We start from the raw sequence: 23321 nt of genomic DNA, 5'->3' as shown, positions 1-23321 counted from the left end.
GTTCCACTCTATCAGGCTCCACGAGTCTTGCTGGTACAAGTTCGCCTTCACATTCAGAGGACAACAGTATGCTTTCAAACGGACTCCCCAGGGTTTTCACTCCAGCCCCAGCATCTGCCATGCACACGTGGTACAGATGTGGGAGCGCCTGAGACCCGAGTCGCGAAAGCAAGTTCTCTCTTATGTTGATGACGTGCTTGTCCATGCCCCCACTGTTGAGGAAGTAACTGACATTACCAGGGAAGTCCTTGCCCTGATCAGAGACACTGGCTTCAAAGCCAGCCGCCAAAAGGCGCAGCTCATCCAAACGCACGTCAAGTACCTTGGCTTGTCCTTAGGACCTGACGGCAGAGCCCCGGACGCCCAGCGGATGGAGGTGATCTCTCGCCTACCCGCCCCGACTGATGTGGCGTCCCTGTGATCCTTGTTAGGGACGTTCAACTTCTCCAGGGACTTCATAGAAGCGTTCGCTGACAAAGCGCGACCGCTCTATGCCCTGTTGAAGAAAGGGACCCCGTGGAACTGGGGAGTAGAGCAACAAGAGGCTTTTGCCGTGCTCAAACTGAGCCTTGCCTCAGCACCTGCCCTGGCACACCCTGATCCTGACAAACCATTCTACATCCAATTAGCGCACTCTTATATAGGTATCAGAGCCACCCTGACGCAGTTCCAAACCGGGACACAGCGTGTCATTGCCTATGCCTCTAGGACGTTGTCCTCTGTAGAGCGAAAGTTTCGTCCGTGCGAGAAGACATGCCTTGCACTCGTGTGGGCCCTGTCACACTGGGAATTCATAATAGGAGGCTCTAGGGTCGTGGTGCAAACAACACACACACCCCTGAAGTACATTCTCTCTGGGAAAATTCAGGATGGGCAAGTGTCAAACGCTAGGATTGCTCAGTGGACGCTAGCATTGGTCAACAAGGGTGTTGAATACAAGAGGGAGACTAACGAACCCCTAGCTCCCTATGGCCTTCTGGTCACTGGGGAAGAGCATGACTGCCCGATTCCCGTGGTAGACCATCAGCCGTGGCCAGCTGTATGGGGCGGCCCCCTCGAAGAAGCCAAAATGTTGGGATTTACATGTTGGTTCTGCGATGGGTCCAGCTTCCATACAAACGGCCACCCCCATACGAGATTCGGAGCTGTGAGAGTTCAAGACGGTCACCGGCTGCAAGCCCCCGTCCTCCCCCACTCCAGCCAAGCGGCTGAGGTCGCTGCGCTGAGAGCGGTGCTGGCATTCGAGCCCCTGGATCGCCCACTTGCCGTCTATACTGACTCGGATTGGACTGCCAAAGCTGCCACAGTTTGGCTCCAACACTGGGAGAAACAGCAATGGAGAAATGTGGAGGGCAAGCCTGTAGCACATTCCGCTCTCTGGAGAGATGTGGCGAGGCTCTTGCATTCCAGGAGGGCCCCCACACAGATCACTCATGTGAAAGGACACCAGAGGGTTGGTTCAGAAACTGCCCACTGGAACAATCTTGCGGATTGTCTAGCGAAGGAAGCGGCCATAAGGGACCAAGATTCTGGCCTCCCCTATCTCCCATCAGATGCCCCACCTCCGCCAGTCTCTGAGGGGAGCTTGCCCGTATTCGCTGTCATTACCCGCAGCCGACATGCAGAGGAGCGCCACCGCGCGCCCCTCCCGCCAGTCATGATGGACCTGGGAGGGCTGCAGAAAAATGATTCGGACGTGCTTGACTTGTTGTCCAAGGGCAAGGACCCTACAGGACGATACAAAATAGAGGAGCTGGAAGGAGTTGTCTGGGCGATCGACCCCTCACATAATCGCCATTGGGTCGTCCCCGTGTCTGTCAGGGGAGACTTGATTCAATACGTGCATGAGCAGGGACACAGAGGGAAGGAGTTAACCCTCGCCCGTGTCCGCGACACGGGTTGGTGGCCCGGCGTCCGGAATGATGTTGCACAATGGGTAGACAACTGCCTGGCGTGTGCAACCGTGAACGCGGACCACACTGGCCCCAAAGCACCCATCCAACATCAGAGAGTGGAAGGCCCCTGGGCCCGCATCCAAATAGACTTCATCGGCCCCCTCCCTAAGACTCGCTATGGCCACAAGTTTTGCCTGACCATCGTGGACCCCTTTTCGGAATGGGTGGAAGCGCTCCCATGTAGAACCAATGATGCCATGACCACTGCTAAGCTATTGTTGAACCGAGTGTTCTCTGTGTGGGGCATCCCAAAGGTCATCGATTCGGATTTGGGCTCCCATTTCACTGGTGCAGTAACGCAGCACCTCTGCAAGGCTCTTGGCATCGAACAAAGGTTCCATATTGCTGGCAGGCCACAGGCTGCCGGAGCAGTCGAGCGCACAAACAGGACCCTAAAAGAGGCTCTGGCTAAAGTAGTGAAGTCCACAGGGAAAGATTGGGATGAGAAGCTGCCCCTTATTTTAATTGTCATCAGGGGTACCATAGCATCTCATGGGTACACCCCCCATATGGCGATGACGGGGCGCCGTATGAAATTGCCGGAGGCATTTTGGATGGATACGGACCTCCCTCAGGAACAGGAGACCCGTGCTGTCACGGATGAATGGATGCGCCAACTCCAAAGGGAACTCTCGGTCGTGCATCAGCAGGTTGCGCGAGCTATCGGTAAGAGCACCATGGCCATGGATCAGAGGCTTGGATGGATCCGATGCCCCTGCCTCTGGTTCCCAGGACAACAGGTCCTCTACCGCCATTTTTCCAAAAAGCCCCATGCGCTCATGGGAAAATGGGCGGGGCCATGCAAAATTATTGAACGCATAAGTCCGGCTGTGTACAAGCTGGAAATTCCAAGCCGCCATAAGGGGAGGATCTGGCATAAGTTCTTCCATGTCTCGCAGCTGAAGGAATGGAAGGGGGACCCGGAGCCCGCATCCCCGGCCCACCGGCAGCATCCTGTGTTTCGTCCTGCTGGACCGACCAACGCGCAACCCCCTAGCCCACCTCCGCTGCAAGGGAGCCCTGTTCCACCGCAACCAACCCCTGTGCGCCCGGTGATTTGCACCGAGCCCAAGAGCCTCCCATTCTGCGGCTTGGCAGGCTCTTTCATGTCTTGTTTAGATGTGACAACTTCCCAGACCTCTGGTCGGGTAGTTGTCAAAGGGGGGAATGAGCATGGAGAACATCACCCTCCCATCCCGACACCCATCGGTGCACTGACCGTCAATGAAGACTGCCCTCCGCTCCCCGCACCCATTGGTGCCTTGATCGGTAAGGAAGATTTTGTTGCCACCGTTAAGGAAACGGAAGGTGGGCCTGACTGGGGGTACGAGTCTGAGGGCCCCTCCGCCTCGGAAGGAGACCCGGATCCATAGGTGGCACGCTGCCCGTGCCCGGCAGAAGACTCGTCTGATCAGCCCACATTCCTTCCCAAACCCCCCCACAGGCGTTCCACAACAGAGGTGACACGCTAGTCCGACCTATAAGGGCTTGACTGGCAGCTGGAGTTCGCAACTGTCACCATCCTTGTGCCTTCCCTGTGCTTCGCAAGTTTCACTAGCACGATGATTGTTTCTATCTTTGCACACAAAGCATCGGGTATCACAAACAAGTGTACCCTTCAAAAATTTCTTGCCTCGGGAGGGAGGACGAGAGAAGGAGAGGGCACAGAGAGGACTCGCTGGCAACGCCCCTGAAAGAAAAGAGGGAAAGGTAGTGTTAGTACCTGAAAGGAAGAAAAGGGCATTGGGGAGACTCGAGCCTCGACCCTGACCCCCCCCCTCCGGTAATCCTCAGCTTTAAGACCTGGCCACTTCACTTCAAGGCCATGGCAAGTTTCAGTATAAAATGTTTTAGTTTCTAAGCCACGTCTCTGTGGAACACACAAACGCCTTCCTAGATTTTGGGTTGCAAACTCTCTTCAGGTGAAGAGAGGAATATGGTTTTGTCTCAAAATTATCGCAGCTGTTGTTAATCTGCATAATGTCCGGCATGCATATGGGAATCAAGGGAACATTCACTGCTGCTGTAAATGGAAACGTGATATGCAGGGACACGCTGCCATGCCCATATTCCACCACCAGAGGCCGCTGCCAACAATAGCGATCCAGCGTGACGTAGTCACGGGCACAGTGCCAAACTCCCGCCGGGAGAAGGAACACAAAGCGACCGCCATGTGCACAACAGACATGGACGGAAATAGACCCTGCCTCCTCGAGCGTAGAGAAGCAATCCCGCTTGAGTTGAGCCTTCCAAATTTGAGAACGGCCACCAATTTCACAGCCAGTCTCCTCTAAGCCCACTTTGCAGAGACGGGACACATTTTGTCTGTTGGTCAGGCTCTGTAAAATGGCAGTGCACAAGGAGGCAGAAAGTGAAAACCCTAGGCTCCTTGTTTTCCCCATAAAGTAATTTGACTTTGACAAGAAAAAAACACATAAATACAAAGGGATTTAAAAGGGGGATTACATTTACTTATTTTAAAAGAATTATGAAGCCAGAATGCCAGCAGGGGGTTGGGGGCTATCCAGTGTTTTGCACAGAGTGTCACATGTATGACTATCTGCCCACTGGGCAGAAGTCTTGGGTGTGTGCTCGGTGCAAGGAGCTCCTGGTTCTCAGGGAACGTGTGTGCTCCCTTGAGGCCAAGGTGGCTGACCTGGAGAAGCAGAGACAGTCAGCTAGGCGCACAGAAAAGACTCTCGGGGACTTGTTAGCTACGTCCCACTCTGGATCTGGCAGCCCCGCTGCTGTCAGGGAGCATGAGGGTCTAGGGGAAACAGGGCACCGTGCTGAGGATAAGGGGAATGTGCCCTCAGAAGGGACCTCTTCCCCAGCTGGTGAGCGGTTATCCTTTTGCACCAAGGAACCATCCCTGGGCAGGGTGGGAGGGGGGCTCTTGGTAGTGGGTGATTCGATCCTTAGGCAGGTAGACAGCTGGGTGGCGAACCCGCGTACTGACCGTATGGTGACTTGCCTGCCTGGTGCAAAGGTAGCGGACATTACGCGTGTTTTAGATAGGCTGGTAGATAGTGCTGGGGAGGAGCCAGTGGTCGTGGTGCATGTCGGCACCAACGATGTGGGGAAATGCAGTCGTGAGGTCCTGGAGGAGAAATTTAGGCTGCTGGGCAGGAAACTCAAGGCCAGGACCTCCAAGGTAGCCTTCTCAGAAGTGCTACCTGTTCCACGCGCAGGGCCGGAGAGACAGGCACAGATCAGGAGTCTCAATGCGTGGATGAGACGATGGTGTAGAGGGGAAGGGTTCAGGTTTGTTAGGCACTGGGATTCTTTTTGGAACAAGAGGGAGCTGTACAGGCGAGACGGTCTCCACTTGTCCCGAGAAGGAACCAGGCTGCTGGCGCTTAAAATCAAAAAGGTGGCAGAGCAGTTTTTAAACTGAATATTGGGGGAAAGCCGACAGGAGATGAAAAGTCTCTGGTTCGGGTTGGCTCATCTCAGAGAGATGAGGGGGTACCTGTTGCTTTTCTACAGGGAGGTGGATTGAAATTGTCCACTGAGACCATGGCTAGTGACATGGACTGCCTGACAAGGTCTCGAGATTGCAAGAGGAAGGTGGCAGGCTTAACCAGTATGGGAAATTACAGCTGTTTCTATACAAATGCTCGAAGTGTCCGAGGTAAAATCGGGGAGTTGGAGTGCTTGGTGTCAGAGGGAAAAATAGACATTGTGGGTATTTCAGAAACTTGGTGGGATGAGGAAAATCAGTGGGATACGGTGATTCCCGGTTATATATTATATCGGAAGGATAGGGGGGGAAGGGTTGGAGGTGGGGTGGCTCTGTATGTCAGAGAGGGTATAAAGTCCAGAAAGATCGAGAGGCTAAGAGAATTGGATTCGCTTCTTGAAGTTCTGTGGGTTGAAATAGGGGGGCCAAAAGGAAACTTAACACTGGGAGTTTGTTATCGCCCACCGGATCAAAAGATAGAGGAGGATTATAAAATGATGAATGAATTAAAGATAGCAGCTAGACAAAAACACTGTGTCGTAATAGGTGATTTTAACTACCCACACATTGATTGGGTCAATATGTGTTCTAGTCGAGAGAAAGAGATTGAGTTTCTAGACACTCTAAATGACTGTGCTATGGAGCAGATGGTCATGGAACCTACCAGGGGAGAGGCGATCCTTGATTTGGTCCTAAGTAACACTCAAGACCTGGTGAGAGATGTAAAAGTGATTGCACCGCTTGGGAACAGTGATCATAATGTTGTTGAGTTCAACATTTGTACAAATAGGGAATTGGCCAAAAAGACTCACACAACCACTTTTAACTTTAAAAGGGGTAATTTTTCTGATATGAGGGGACATGTGGGGAGGAAACTGAAGGGAAAAGTAGAAAGGGTCAAAACCATTGGGGAAGCTTGGAAACTGTTTAAAACTACAATTCTAGAAGCTCAAATAAAATATATTCCGCAGGTTAGGAAAGGCACAAACAGGTATAAGAAAAAGCCTACATGGTTAACAAACAAAGTAATGGAAGCTGTAAAAGGTAAAAAGGATTCCTTTAAGCGGTGGAAAGCTAGTCACAGTGAGGCTGATAAAACAGAACACAGGCTATGGCAAATAAAATGCAAGTCTGTGGTCAGGCATGCAAAAAGGGAATATGAGGAGCATATAGCAAAAAATGTAAAGACCAACAATAAAACTTTCTTCAAATACATTAGAAACAGGAAACCAGCCAGGGAGGCAGTGGGGCCCTTGGATGACCAAGGGGTAAAAGGAGTACTGAAGGATGATAGGGAAATGGCTGAGAAGCTAAATGCATTTTTTGCCTCCGTCTTCACTGTGGAAGATGAGAGGTGCTTGCCCACTCCAGAGCCGCTGAGTTCGGGAGGGGTGTTGAAAGACCTGAGTCAGATTGAGGTGACGAGAGAGGAGGTCCTAAAACTGATAAACAACTTAAAAACTGATAAATCACCAGGCCCAGATGGCATACATCCAAGAGTTCTGAAAGAACTCAATTGTGAACTTGTGGATCTCCTGACAAAAATATGTAATCTCTCCTTAAAATCAGCCTCCATTCCTGAGGACTGGAAGGTAGCTAATGTCACTCCCATCTTTAAAAAGGGTTCCAGAGGAGATCCGGGAAATTACAGGCCAGTCAGTCTGACGTCGATACCGGGTAAATTGGTGGAAACCATTATTAAGGAAAGAATTAGTAGGCACATAGATGAACAAAACCTATTGAGGCAGACTCAACATGGGTTCTGTAAGGGAAGATCTTGTCTCACTAACCTGTTAATGTTCTTTGAGGGGGTGAACAAACATGTGGACAAGGGGGATCCAATAGATATTGTTTACCTTGACTTCCAGAAAGCTTTTGATAAAGTTCCTCATCAAAGGCTCCTAAGCAAGCTCAAAAATCATGGGATAAAAGGACAAGTCCTTTTATGGATCAAAAACTGGCTAATTAATAGAAAACAGAGAGTGAGTATAAATGGGCAGTTCTCCCAGTGGAGGGGTGTAAGCAGTGGGGTACCACAGGGATCAGTACTTGGTCCACTGCTTTTTAACTTGTTCATTAATGATTTGGAGTTGGGAGTAAGCAGTGAAGTGGCTAAATTTGCGGATGATACGAAGTTGTTCAGGGTGGTGAAAACCAGTGAGGATTGTGAGGCACTCCAAAGGGATCTGTCAAAGTTGGGCGAGTGGGCGTCAACATGGCAAATGGGGTTCAATGTGGCCAAGTGCAAGGTGATGCACATTGGAGCCAAAAATCCTAACTATAAATACACGTTGATGGGGTCTGAACTGGCAGAGACTGATCAAGAGAGAGATCTTGGAGTTGTAGTAGATAACTCACTGAAAATGTCGAGACAGTGTGTGACTGCAATAAAGAAGGCCAATGCTATGCTGGGGATTATTAGGAAGGGTATTGTAAACAGATCAGCCAATATCATAATGCCGCTATATAAATCAATGGTGCGACCTCATCTGGAATACTGTGTGCAATTCTGGTCACCACACCTTAAAAAGGATATTATAGCTTTGGAAAAAGTGCAGAAAAGGGCAACTCGAATGATAAAAGGGTTGGAACACTTTCCCTATGAGGAAAGGTTAAGGCGCTTAGGGCTCTTTAGCTTGGAGAAACGACGACTGAGGGGTGACATGATTGAGGTTTATAAGATTATGCATGGGAAAGAGCAGGTAGAGAAAGAGGTACTTTTCTCCCTTTCTCACAATACAAGAACTCGTGGGCACTCCATGAAATTGCTGAGCGGTCGGGTTAGAACGGATCAAAGGAAGTACCTGCTTCACCCAAAGAGTGGTTAACACATGGAATTCACTGCTACAGGAAGTGGTGGCGGCTACAAGCATGGACGGCTTCAAAAGGGAATTAGATAGGCATATGGAGCAGAGGTCCATCAGTGGCTATTAGCCACAAGGTATAGATAGGGACTCTGGGGCAAGTGATTCTCTGTCATCTTGGTGCTTGGGGGGGTCAACAGTGGGAGGGCTTCTAATGTCCTGGCCCCACTGGTGGACCTCCTGATGGCACTGGTATTTCTGGCCACTGTGTGATGCAGAGTGTTGGACTGGATGGGCCTTTGGCCTGATCCAACATTGGCATCTCTTATGTTCTTATGTTCTTATGATGTGTCACTGAGCACACAGAACCATCAAAGTAGGAAGTTTTAAACATCTCAAACTTTTTTTCTCCTTTAACTATGTCTGTTTTAACAATTGAGATAGCAGCAGGTGGGATGGGTGGTGAGTAGATGGTAGCTCCAGAACTGCTGATCATGATTGGTGTGCATGATGTAAGCTGAAGCAAGATAACTGAGCATCTCTACTTCCAAGTCACACTTCTTTAAGCCTGGGAAACCCAAGTTTATTCTCCCACTGAAATTAACATTATTTACTCGTGCTTAATTTTGTTTGAATCATCCATTGTCTTTCAGCATTAATTGTCTGTCTATAAGATAAGAATAATAGTGAGCTACTTTACATGGTTGGAGGGAAGGCAGCATGGTATAGCCTGATCTTGTCAGATCTTGAAAGCCAAGCAAGGTCTGTACTTGGATGGGAGACCACCAAGGAAGGCTATGCAGAGGAAGACAGAGATTCTTACTTGCCTTGAAAGTCCCTTTCTGGTGTTGCCATAAGTCAGCTGTGATTTGGCAGCACTTTACACATACATCTTACAGGGTTGTTGCAAGTCAACACATTAATTATTGTAGTTCCTGTGTGAATCAGAACATTCTTTATGAATTATATATTAACAATTATATATTAACAAACATTCGCAATAATTTTCTCAGTGGTTTGGGGACTCCACTGTTAGCTACTGGTTTTGTTGATTTTTCTTTTAATAATCATCAATTTATTCAGCTTATATGACCTTAGGTTTAATTAAACATGGTTAAAATCAAATATAATGTACAATCACCCAATAGCAATAAATTAAGATACAAAGTTTACAAAAGTAAAAGGTAACAATAAATCTTTTACAAAATAGACAAATGATAAAATCTTGTTGATTAAGATTCAACATTTAGATATAAAAGAAAAATCAAAGATATTACAAAATCTGAATGTGAATAATAACATAAGATCTCTCCTGAATAACTAGTTTAAGGTCGCGATCACACGCAGAATTAGTCATGCCGTAGGCCGAATGCTGGGTGGATTTTAAGGGCGTGATCATATGAGAACATCTGCCAAACGTCCCAAACCTGTCGGCAACCCATTTCGCTCCACTGCAGAAGTGGGGTAAAAAGACAGTAGGGAAAGTCCGGTAGCAAACGGGTTGCTACGGGCTAGGAATGGACTTTCCCATGTGATCGCTCCAGCATGCTCCCATGGCGTTGGGATGGTCTGATCACGCCATCCCTACTCCATGCTGTTGTTTTTTCCCCCGTGTTGGTATGTGCATCATCATCACACTGCATAGGGAGCACTCAGTGCGGAGATGCAAATCATTGATCCCTCATTGAAGCACACTGGAAACATGTGGCAAAAAACCCCCACCTGATTCACCCGCAGTTGCATCTGATCATGCATTGGTGGGCTGCCCACACAGCTTCCAGGGACTGTGTGATCATGCAAATGCAGGTCAAATTCCAATGGGGGAAATAGCCTCGCTCCCACACACACACACGTTATCTTGCACGTGTGACTGCAACCTAAGACTAATTTTGGCATTTCAGTGAGATTGCCAAATATTTCGCTACCAAGACAGTTATTTCTGGTTCACTGTCAACCAGTAAATAAGAAACCACCCATGGCTCCAATGGGAGATGGTGTTTAAGTAGAATGGGAAACACCCAATAGGGACTTTCGAGGGGTTGCCTCTTCACTGGCGCGATGCCTCTCTGTCCTGAAGGTTCTTTGTGCTATGAGACCGAATGGAACCAAGTGATGCTAACCGGGGCAAGCGCAGGAGGTCAAGTGAAAGAAACAAAGTTTAAACAAGGTCTGAGGACCAACTGTGAACGTGAGTTCAATCTAAGCATTTAAATAAAAGGAAAAGAAAGCTCCCCAAACCCCCCACGGAACAGAAAGTGAGGTGAGCGGGGGAGGGACGCCTCACAAACGCACATACTTAAAAGTGAATTGGAGGGGGGGAGCGGAAGAAAAAGCGAATAAAACTGTTAAGAAAGACTTACCAAGGCGAGTTTGAGCATACAAGCACATATTCAGAGCCTTTAAAATATCAGTTAAAGTAAACAATCCACAAAGATGGTGGGGAAGATGACGGAGAAATAGAAACTTTTAAAAGCGAAAGGGACTGAGAGCCCAAGTCTGGAAGCAACCAGCAAGCTGGCAAAGACGTTGGCGGAATCCATGCGCCCTCTGCTGGACCAGATGCATAATCTCAAGCAGCAGTTGTCAATAATGAATCAATGTATCACCACCCAGCAAAATCAGTTGAGTGGGACACTTAAAATGATGAATCAAACAGCTGAGAAGGTGAAAGAAGTGGACGCCACTGCACAAAAGGTGAAGAAGAAAGTACAAAAACTGGATTAGAAGCAACTACAAATGGAAAAAGCTAATTTGATTCTTTGCTTTCAGGGCCTTCCATAGACTAAAGGAGAGAATCTGAAGGAGAAGATGAGTGAATTATTGGCCCCAATGACAGATATGAAGGCGGAATCTTTGCTGAGCGATATGGATTTGGCCTACAGGTCATATTCAGGATATATAAAGAAAAACAATCTGCCTGGGGAAATAGTGATAAGATTCTCGAAGAGATGTGTGAGGGATGCAATCTTGAAAGCGGCATCTGGAGCTCCTTTGAAAGTTGGAGATAATGCTATCAGAATCCTAAAAGACATTCCATTTGAAATAAGACAAAGGAGAAAGAATTACAAAGATTTAATTCTTTTTCTCCAGACAAACACAATTGGATACAGATGGCTAACACCAGAAGGCGTGATCTTCAAAATCAAGGATAAAAAGTAAAAGATTGACTCTGTTCAGAAAGCACAGAAATTTTTGAGAGTCCAGATGGGAGAGCCAGAGGAGGAAGAAAAAGAAGGGAAGGACAGTAAGTCCAGCAGCGAGCTGGACTCAGGGTCTTCTGGAGAGGACTCTCTATCAGAAAAAGGGGCAGCCGTCCCTAAAAGTCCTTATAAACTGCGGAAGAGACTGGGCAAGGGGAAATGAAGGCTGAAGGACTCTGAATTGTGCCTTTGAAAAAACGTTTTTTTCTTTGATACTAGATGCTTTCGGGTTAACAGTGATAGTTAAGATATGAAAAAGATAATACTATAGTTGAATCAGTTCATAATGGGATTAGCGTGATTGAGAGATAACATGTGCCAAGCTAATGTGGGCTTTTAGATAGAAGCGGGTATCTTTTCTTTATCCCTTAATGTAGTCCCCTTCCCTATTTCTGTTGTAGTTTGTAGTCTTTATAAAAATGCAATTAAAAAATCCCCTCCGGGGGGGCCAAAAAAAAAAAGGATCTAAAAGCAGTACATTGAGACAAAACAATAACAAATGAGCCAAGGTCTCCATCACACCAGATGCACATGCACAAAGCCTATCTGAATAGAAAATTTGAGCAAAATGCCCCACAATTTCTGCAGATGGAAAAGCATTTAATATTGCGAAGGAAAAGTTAATCTTTGAGTGGGAATTTTAAGATAACATAGATATTCCGCCTTGGAGATACGCCCCTGAGGAACCACTTCTGAGTGCAGAATCTCAGCCTCACAGTGTGATTTTTCTTTTAAGTGTTTAAGAATGTTGTATAAGTTGTATATTCCATATATATAGTATTTGTGCAATACATGTCTTTTTTACAAATATGTATGTATAATGTATTTATGCATTCATACATCAGCATTTATAATGCTGAAAAATGTATACATTTAACAGGAAAACTTAGTTTGAAGAAACACAACATTGATTTTAAAAAATCAAATTATGAATAATATAAGTGAGAAGTTAAATGAGAATTGAGATTGTTGGGTCAACGACCCATGGCATTGCTTGAGTGAATATATTTATGATTAAACCTAGACAGTAGGATTAAATTATGAAGTTTAATGTTCTGAGCTATCTGAAAATTATTGAAGACTAGGAATAAGGATTTATACCCCGCCCTTCACTAGCCAAAGGTGTTTCAGAGCGGCTTACAAACTCCTTTCCCTTCCCCTCCCCACAACAGACACCCTGTGAGGTAGGTGGGGCTGAGAGAGCTCTGACAGTAACTGCTCTTTTTCAAGAACAGCTCTTATCAGAGCTATGGCTTGCCCAAGGTCATCCAGCCAGGTGCAAGTGGAGGAGTGGGGAATCAAACCTGGTTCTCCCAGATTAGAGTCCATGCACTTAACTACTACCCTAAACTTGCACTACAAACACAGGTAACTGCCATTTTGTTACACCTACCAACAGCCACTGAGAAAAGAGTTAGTCCCACGCAGGACACAATCAGGAGAGAAAGCTGTTTGCCAGTAATTCTGACAGGGCACAGTGGCTGAAGAGGGAGTTGGTGGGGAAGAAGAGCAGACCCAGCATCCAGCCAATGGCACGTGAGTACTCTTGAGTGGTGGCTGATGGGCCAATGACAGAAGGAGGGCATGGAATGTTGCCACTCAAAAATAGAATTATTATATAGGAGAGATGAGATGTTTCAAAAGGGAGATTGTACACTAAAAGTTATTTAACTTTTACTTGTGTGGAAAATGTTCAATAAAATAACATAGATTTTCCTTTTTTATTTCCCTTACAAAAACACAGTCCCAATAATAACTCTATGAACTCTAGCCTAAGTGCAAGTTAACAAAGGTCAAACCATTAAAATTCTTTGATGAATTGTTTCATAAAAAATACACAGAAAACTTGGCCTAAGTATATCCCTAAGGGCTAAACTAACTTCCAGGCTCATTCATTCTTTGACCTCTCTACTGCGACCACCTGTAAGGATTCCCATTAGTGTCAACTGTCATGGGATATTTTTTTTATTTTGCCATTTTGTGATCCACTAGGAACTGGCCTAATTCTCCAAGCTCATTTGCTGAAGTTCACTTAAAAGCTATCAAGTGGTGACAATTTTCATTTACTGCTTGTTTGCACTAGATTTGGACCATTGCCCTGTAGATGAAATAGCCTACAGCTAATTAACAGCCCCAATAGCTGCATAGTTAGTATAGATTTGGCTTAAATGGGTTGCCAAATGTATGTCACTTAAATGTCCATTATTATGCAATGGCAGAAGTGACTTTAAAGCTAAGGTGTGTCACATTCTCTGGAATGGAATTCCATGCCTTATAATTTTTTTCTATCACTGTAGGAGCTGGTGTAGGAAAAAAGTCTTAGGTGAAAGGTATAAGCTACCCAAATTTCAGTGAAATCAACTTACAAATGGCATTGTTAGAGCAGTGTAAAATTGTAGCAGGTGTTGTTTCTGGGTGTTGCCTACTCGTTATTGTTCAACAGAAAGAAAGATGAAATGTATTTCTCTGGAGTTGTAGAAATGTTCAGAAAATTCAAGCATGATGCCAAAGTACATGTTCAGTATCATAAAAAATACTTTATGCCTCGGTTATCATATTTTCCAGTATCCATGTTATTTAATGGAGAATAAAGCAGATTGACACAAATTCCAGGGATGACTCTATAGTTAAGACGTTCCACATTCCCTGTTAAACCAGAATATTCTTTTTATCCTTATGTGACAGTAATATTGGTGGTAGAACAGAGAGAATGGGAATGCCTGCAAGGAGATATCCTCCTGTTTACCTCCTATAGTGAATTGATTATAGTGATGGATTATTTTGCAGCATTTCCCAACATCCAGGAGTTCAACCTAACCCAGGAAAAGAGCAACAGCACAGCACCGGAAAGGTAGGAAAGACCCATCACAGTTTGTTGTCTCAAAGGCCTGCTTTAAGTAATTACAGATGGGTGCTGGTAATCAAAATTATAATTAGTGCTTCCCTCCAAATAGAAGGGAAGTTACTTCTATCAGTCTGGAATTATTACTTTCAGTTGGGAGTTCATGTGGTTGTTATAATATATGGCTAGATCTCCCAGAGTTCTTCTGCAGGCAGAAGGATATCTACTAGTAGAGAGTGCATGTTCCTTCCTTTTTTCCTTCTGCAGCAGGCTGAAATACCCCCTAGGAACAGGAACAAGGGGAATTCAGGCTGCCATGGGTGGGAAGAAGTGAGAAAGTTGCACTCCACAAGTGTCTGTCCAGGGGATCTAAACCTATAATTTTAAAGTGTAAAGTTACAGAAAAAGTTCAGTACCTAGTGCTGCATATAAGCAGTTGAGCCTGGCCATGGAAATGGAGCAGTGTCAAGGAGCATCCAGTGGGTGGCAACCAGCCTGTAACACAGAGAACCAAGGAGGCCCCAATCAGGACTGAACCATGGTTTCGAACATTTTGTTCCCTGAGGCACAAGAGAACAAGCAGTTTCGTTTATGAGGCTGAAAATAAGGAGAAGAGAAGCAACTAAGAAGCCCAGTTTATAAGATCATGACAGCAAGAGAGGTCTGGCTGCTGGGGTGAAGGATGGGGTGGGGAAATCAGAGATACAAAATTCCCTGGGGCTAACTTGCTCTACTCTGCCTACATGAGGGAAGAAGGCTGATGAGTGATATGTATCCAAGGATATAGTTACAAAGACAGCTACTGTTGACTTGTGACATATGAATGAAGAAGCATATGGGGGATGACAATGGAAACAAGGGGGCTACATTTTTATTTTCTTTATTTGAAACATTTTTAATCCCATAGCTCCAAAACAACATGAGCTAAAAACACTTCAAAAGCAGAACATGGATTAAAACACAAGCGTCAACTAATTTTGTAACTGTTGCCACTCACATATACAAAGAGAAATAGCCAAATCACTATCAGCAAAACAACTCTTCCTTTATGATGTACTAAACAGGGCACCCAAACCTGACCCTCTGGCCTTTAGAAAGACATTTAAGGCCAGAGGGTCAGGTTTGGGTGAGCTTCAGATGGGGTACTGTACCCCTCTTAGTTTTGAAATGGGAAATAGAGGTGGAAAGACAGAACAACAGGAAGAGGGGCAGTTCAGAGCGCAACAGTGGAAAGTTGTGAAAACCTGTCCACTCACTTTTTTCACATAGTAACTAGTCTGGGTGAAACAAACAAAGAAACTAGTAACTGCACTAAACCCTGTATAGCCTGTCATTGCGCTCATTCCACTCAACACAGCATGTATCATCACCCAGTATATCGATTAGCCAATAGTCAACCTTGTCTTATTAGGAATTAGTAAGGCTTGTCTCATTAGGAATAATACATCCCCTTCTCTGGTAGGAAGATTCTACACAACATCTCATTGGCCATGTGCTAACTAAATAACATTAGCATACAAAAACAACAGCTTCACTCTTTCATGATGGAAGGAGTGACACTTGCAAAAAATCCCAACAGTAAGAACCAGCATTTTGATTTTTGTCCGGAAACCAGCGTGGTTCTTTCACCACAGTTCTGGTATGATTCCTGTAACTGAACCATGACAGTAGCCTGGCAGCTGCATTTTGGACCAATTGAAGTTTCCAAATCATTTTCAAAGGCAGCCCCACATAGAGTACATTACACTAACCTAGTTTGGATATGAATCAGGGCATGGATCCCTGTGGCCAGATCAGCAATGGCCATAGGTGGCAAACTGGCTGGAGCTGATAAAAAACCCAATGTGCCATGAAGGTGACCTGAGCCGTGAACTATAGATTAGGATCCACAAGCTATGAACCTGCTCCTTCAGGGGAGTGCAACCTCCTCCAGCACAAGCTGACTCTTCAGTCTTCAAGCAGTTTCTTCATTGACGAACAACACCTCAGTCTTGTCTGGATTGAGCTTCAATTCACTGGCCCTCATCCATCTCATTAACTTCTCCAGGATTACCACAGATCCACCTAGCTTTGTTGTTAAGGAGAAAGAGAGCTGGGTGTCACCCACATATTGGTAGAACCTCACTTCAAATCCCTGGATGACTTGCCCCTGCAGTTCCGTGTAGATGCTAAATAGCATAAGGGACAAGATGGCGCCTTCAGGATCCCATTGTATAAATGCCATGAAACCAAGCAGCAGCCCCACAGTTGGTCAGGTAGGAGCAGAACTACCAAAGGATGGTGCCCATACTCTCAGCCCAGCCAACCTCTCCAGTAGGTTACCATGGTTACTGGTATTGAAAGACTGAGAGTTCCAGGAGAATCAACAGGAACAAACACAGACACATCACTCTCCCAGCAAAGTTAGGTTAACCAAGCTGACTTCTGTCCCAAGGCCAGGCCTGAATCCAGATTGAAATGGATCTAGATAATCTGTCTCCTCCAAGACTGCTTGAAGCTGTGTAGCTACCACATGCTTGAGCACTTTGCTCAAGAATGGAATATTAGTCACCAGGTGGTAGTTGTTTAGGACATTTAGGTCCAGGGATGTCTTCTTCAAGAGTGGTCTTACAACTGCTTCTTTTAAAGTATGTGCAACTACAACCCCCTCCCCTGCAGAGAGGCATATAAACATTTCATCCAGAACCTTGTCATTTACCATTTTATCATGGCATTTGTCCCATCATTCCACTGAACTCACATATCCCCACTTGTTTAGCCCAATTGTGCCCATTACTTTCTCACAGAACTGAGTCCCAGCTCTAATCTTTGACCAAGTGAAAACTTACTCCTTGACAGTGCACTCCTCCCAGTACTCCACCATTATTCAAGTACTTCCAGTTTCGTCCTAGAGAATGCAAGAGGCTTAGACATTACAAGAAGCTACATATGAATCTCAGAAGGGTGTGTGTGTGTGCATGTATTTTCAAAAGAAGAGGCAAGAGAGGTGGTCAACTAACAAGGAGTGAGCAACAACGAGTGAACAAGGAATAAGACGTGGGTACATCATCAGCATAAGGTGTGATGGCCTATCACTCTTCCCAGTTTGTTATTTGCTCCAGAATGTTGTTATATTCTACCAATCTGCATTGACATTCCCCTATTCTTGTACCCATTTGCTTTTAATTGCTTAAACCCCTGTAGCATATTCATAGAATCATAGAATGTTAGAGTTGGAAGGGACCTTGCAGGTCATCTAGTCCAACCCTCTGCACTCTGCAGGAGCATAACTGAAAGATAGCCCTACAACATACCCAAAAGATAATCATCCAGCCTCCGCTTGAAAACATCCAGCGAAGGAGCATCCACCACCTCCTGAGGCGGTCTGTTCCACTGCTCAACCACTCTTACAGTTAGGAAGTTTCTCCTGATATTTAGCCGGTATCGACTCCCTTGTAATTTCCACCCATTAGATCTAGTCTTGCAATCCGGAGCAAGAGAGAATAGATCTGCTCCATCTTCTACATGACAGCCCTTCAAATACTTGAAGACTGCAATCATGTCTCCTCTAAGCCTTCTCTTTCCCAGGCTAAACATACCCAACTCTTTCAGCCTTTCCTCATAAGACTTGGATTCCAACCCTCTCACCATCCTGGTTGCCCTCTTCTGGACACGCTCGAGCTTGTCAACATCCTTCCTAAAATGTGGTGCCCAAAACTGGACACAGTACTCCAGGTGAGGCCTGACCATAGCAGAATAGAGTGGAAATACCACCTCCCGTGGTCTGGACACAATGCTTCTGTTAATGCATCCTAAGATTGCATTAGCTTTCTTCGCAGACGCATCGCACTGTAGGCTCATGTTTAGTTTGTGATCAACCAGAACACCTAGATCCCTTTCACACGTGCTGCTGTGAAGCCAAGTCCCTCCCATTCTGTATCTGTGCCTTTGATTTTTTGTACCTAAGTGTAGGACTTTACACTTATCTCTATTGAAATTCATTTTATTTGTCTCAGCCCACTGTTCCAGCCTATCTAGATCATTTTGAATCCTGACTCTGTCTTCTTCAGAATTAGCAATCCCACCTAGCTTTGTGTCATCTGCAAATCTGATAAGCATCCCCTCTATGTCTTCCTCCAGGTCATTTATAAAAACATTGAACAACACTAGGCCTAGGACCGAAACCTGTGGCACTCCACTCGAGACTTCCCTCCACGTACAGCCATTTACGAGCACTTGTTGGGTAAGATTTTTCAACCAACCATGAATCCATCCAACGGTTGCACCATCCAGCCCACACTTAAACAGCTTATCCTCAAGGATATCATGAGAAACTTTGTCAAATGCTTTACTGAAATCTAGATACACTATATCCACAGCATTGCCAGAGTCAACCATTTTGGTAACTCTGCCAAAAAAGGAGATAAGGTTGGTCTGGCATGACTTATTCTTGATAAACCCATGCTGGCTACTACCAATTAACTCATTCCGTTCAAGGGGCTCACAGACAGAGCATTTAATAATCTGCTCTAGAATTTTCCCAGGTATTGATGTCAAGCTGACAGGCCTGTAATTTCCTGGGTCTGTCTTTTTTCCCTTCTTGAAGTCTGGGACAACATTTACGCTTTTCCAGTTTTCTGGCACAACACTAGTACTCCAGGACATCTCAAAGATTAGAGCCAGAGCATCTGAAATAACATCTGCATTTTCCCTGTCATTTCTCCTATTCTACCTTCCTGGGTACTTTTTTCATAATTCTATGCTCACAGCCCTGCTCCAGTCTCAAAATGTGGCTACAATATGTTCTTTCGTGGTCACCTTTTGGGCTCGGAGAATGAAAATGAGATATAGTTTGGTCCGGGTCCACAGCTGCAGGCAGAGAAAAGATCTCCCATGGTGGCAGAAGCAGCCCCCAGGCCCCAGAGAGGCAAAGTCCTAACCCCCAGTCCCATGGCTGGGCAGCACAGAGTCCATTCACCTGGCTAACAACCAGCAATGCTGCGGGAGACAGGGGATGCCCCAGGTGGGAGCAACAGGAGTTGGGTCTTGCAGAGCAAGGCCAAGGGTGCGAGGAGCAGTGCTGCAGAGCCCAGCAACCTAGCAGGCAGCAACAGCAGCGACAGGAGAGGAAAGTCCGACTCCCAGGAGGACAGAGCAGGAGGCAGCCCAGACGTTACTGGGAGCCATGCTACAGAGCCCAGTGCCCTGGAGGGCAGAGGCGGTTGCAGCGAGGAAGGGAAGCCCAGCTTCCAGAAGTGTGGGGCAGGGCAGGAAGTGGCAGGGCTATGCTGGGATGGTGGGGGTGCGGGGATGCAGGTGGATCCCATGAGCCTGGCTGGGAAGCAACTGCCACTGGGGCTTGCCTGCCCTACATGGAGGAGTGATAGACAGGGAGACGGGGCAGCCAAGCAGGCTCCCCTCCTGTTCTGAGGCATTGGGAGTGTCCCAATACAAGGAGAGCAACAGCAGAAGATGGCATTCCCCCAGGTGGGCAGGCGAGGTGTGACAAGTTTCAAATTTCCTTTGGAAGAACATTCCATATCATTAACTTAGGCATGTAATCAAACACATATTCAACAGATATTGCATTATCATCTGTAATTTCAGTGGTGCCTACAACCTGCAGTGAAGGGTATTGGGCTGAAAGATTAAGAGGAAGTGTGGATGCTGTAAGGAAGTACAGTGCATGAAATAAAAAATGTCTTACTTATGATTGCATGGCATGCAGGTTAATGTGGGAGTTTCAAGTGCCCATGCTTCTTGAAAAAATCTGAAAGAGCCTTAATTCTTCTTTTAAAGTAAAACGTAGTAAAATAATACCATGGGGATGTAGGAAGACAGCATCAATGAGCAGTGTTCAAGAAAGAACTATAAGCCAAGAAGCAGGCCATCATAAAAAAAAACTGCATTACAGTACACACAATCTTTATGCCTGCTTTGGGGAGCAATCTATTGCTTTTAAAGATTCATGGAATGTTATCCCACTCAGTGACCAATGGAGATCCATCTAACCTTCACCATTTAAAATGAAAAGGATACTGTTAATCATTAAAATGCCAGCTAAGACATATTTTTAAAGCAGATATTTCATTATTTGGTTGGTATGCTGTCCTGAAGGTACAGAATGGATAACATTTAAGGAATGTTAAAAATCTAGCCTGACCCAATGTCAGGTCACCAAAATATGCTAGTGGAGTATTGATTTATTACGGTTCAATCCGGCAGGGAGGAGTGGATTTCCTTTTCCCCCATTCTTTTCTTATTTCAGAGTTTTGCTCTGTGTTGCATTTCACTCCCTCTGAATTCTGGTTTAACTAGTAAAATTTCTAATATTAATTCTAACATTGGAGCATGAGCAGTTTGCCACAGCCTTTGGACCTTCTGGTTTATTGGCGTGGGAGTGTCCCAAGTTACTGGTGGGTGCACATTGCAGAAAATTGATACTATTGTGTGTGTGGTTCCACCCCCCCCCCCCCCCGGAGCTTTACTGATGTATATGTGCATTCCTATGCACTGACAAGCATAGATACAATCATATCAAAACTGCTTTTTTGTATATGTGTAATATAGTGCAAAAAATACAAATACATTTTAGAAATAGGAAGCTATGTGAAATTGTGCATATTCTGTGTTTTGTTCAAAATTCAGAAATGAAAAGAACAATCCCCAATGTACCAGTTACACTTAAGTTCAAAAAGAATATGGAATCTGGATTTTAAAAAAAATCAGGGAATAATTTGGTTGAGAAAATTTTCAGGAGCATCCTTAAACCTTCCGTTTTGTTCTCACAATAGACCTGTACGGTAATAGTCTGATTTGCCTTAAAATACCTACTGAGTTTCATTTTGTTTGTTGGACTTTTTTGGAGCACAGCAGGGCTCAGGGTAGATAATAACAAGTGCTGGCAATGGCTAGGAGATAATAATCCATAGAGTGCAGTGTTCTTTGGAGAGCATACCAGGAAAGGCAGTCTTGATGTTGGTCCCAGAGTATGTAGGGCTTTAAAGGTAAAAACCAAGACCTTGAACTTGGTCCGGTATTCAATTTGGACCCGGTGCAGCTGACGGAGCACCAGTTGTGTATGGGGTCTGGTTGGTGCACCTGTAAGCACATGCATTGCCACATTCTGAACCAGCTGGAGTTTTGGGGTCAGTCTCAAGTATAGCCCTGCATAGAGAGAGTTACAGTAGTCTACTTTGGAGATGACCATAGCATGGATCACTGTGGCTAAGTAGGGGAGAGACAGGAAGGGAACCAGCTGCTTGACCTGGCGCAGGTGGAAAAATGCCAATCTGGCAATTTTGTGATCTGTGCCGTCACTGAAATGGAGCTCCTCACAAGTGGCCTTGATGCTAATGGCACACCACTGAGGGCTGGGGGTTGGCATCCCAACCTGGGAGGTCTTCCACAGGACCTCTGTCTTTGATGGATTTAATTTCAGCTTTCTCTGCCCAGGCCCATAGCCATGGGGGGCATTTCAGGTGAATGCCCCCTCCCAAATGTGCCCTCCCCCTCCCCTGCCATTCTCTGACCCTTCCCTGCCCCTGCCAGCTCAGCATCAGAGCAGGGCCGGGAGAGGCAGGAAGCTCGAGGCATCCAGCCATTCTCATTGCCAAAGAACCACCACTGCCACCAACGAGTATTTTACTCTTGCAAATGTTGTGGGTGGAAGTTTGGGGACCTTTAAGAAGACTCCAGTGCCCTTCCTTTCCTCCCGCCCTTCCTCAACATGCTTCATAGTGTGCGTTGCAGCCAATAGGATCAAAGGGGAGGCAGGGCAAAAGGAGCACGGGAAGTGTCTGGGAAGGAGGAGGGGACTTGAATGCAACAGCTTTGCTGCAAATGTGTTATCTCTGTGTGTGGGGAAAGGAGAGGGGAGGGAGAAGAAAAAGCAACCAGGCAACTGTTGAGCAACATTCCATCCCCTTCAGGTGGGTGCATGACATGTCTGGCCTTTTCTGACTGCACCATCCACCATCCAAGGGACTCTCAAAAATCTGATCAGTGTCCCACCTGGACCTTGCTAGCGCCTTCTTCCTTCCAGAAAGTGGAGAAGATCAGGGAGGAGACCTGTGGCATGGTCTGTAAAGCAGAGAACAAAGTCATCAGCAGGGTACTCTGACTCCCTCCCTTCCTGCTGGCCCCCTGCCCTCCTTCCCCTTACGATCATGTTTCTCAGGCACCCCAACACAAACTTTTCATATTGAATATTATGAAAAGTTTTTTATTGGTGTGCTTGATAAATATGATGGTAAGTAACATCCCCCTCTTGGATGCATACCTTTATGTGGTTGGGGGGTTGTATGTGTGTCAGTGAAGCTGAGAGAAATACCACAAGGAGTTTAGACACTGCCAAGAAGCCAAGTTCCTGGCAGAATCACACAAGCTATAATGGTCACAGCTGAGACACCACATTAAGATGCATATATCCCCTTCAGGGATCAACAGCCACATCAGCAGAGCAGACAGTTCCAATGGTTATGGGGGCTGAGGAATCCTTATAGGGTAGCTACTGGGCAGGAGCCGTAGTGGAAGGTGACACTGGCAGACGATCTACCATAGACAACAGCGTGCCACTTAAGCTAACCTTGGTTGGTACTGCACAGAAGAAGGCAATGGTAAACTACTTATCTCATACCTTTATAACCCTATGATGAGACAATCCAAAATGGGGGGGGGACATATATAGTACTGAAAGATAGGACCCCCAGGCCAGAAAGCACTCAAACAGCTACTGGGGAAGAGGAAAGGACAGGTACAAGTAGCACTATTCTTAATGATGCAATGGGATTAAAGTCAAAAGGAATTTCGGTTGTTAATGTGAATGGATGCAAAAGGAAAACCCAAAGCTGTTTGACACATATAATAGGAACATGGAATGTGAGAAGTATGAATCAAGGTAAACTCAAGGTCATAAAATGAGAAATGAAACATTTAAACATTGTAGTCCTGGCCGGGCAGGCCCGTAGCTCAAGTGGGGCCCATGGGGCCCGACCGCCCCGTGGGTTTTGCGGGGGCCCCCCCCCCCCCCCCTCTTCCCCCCCCCCCCCCCCCCCCCGGGGGGCCCCCGGCGTCCCG

Source organism: Gekko japonicus, unplaced genomic scaffold (genome assembly GCF_001447785.1).
Source record: "Gekko japonicus isolate JY-2015 unplaced genomic scaffold, Gekko_japonicus_V1.1 scaffold774, whole genome shotgun sequence".
NCBI classification, from domain to species: domain Eukaryota; kingdom Metazoa; phylum Chordata; class Lepidosauria; order Squamata; family Gekkonidae; genus Gekko; species Gekko japonicus.
The sequence above is the reverse complement of the archived record's forward strand: the minus strand, read 5'-3'. Positions refer to the sequence as shown.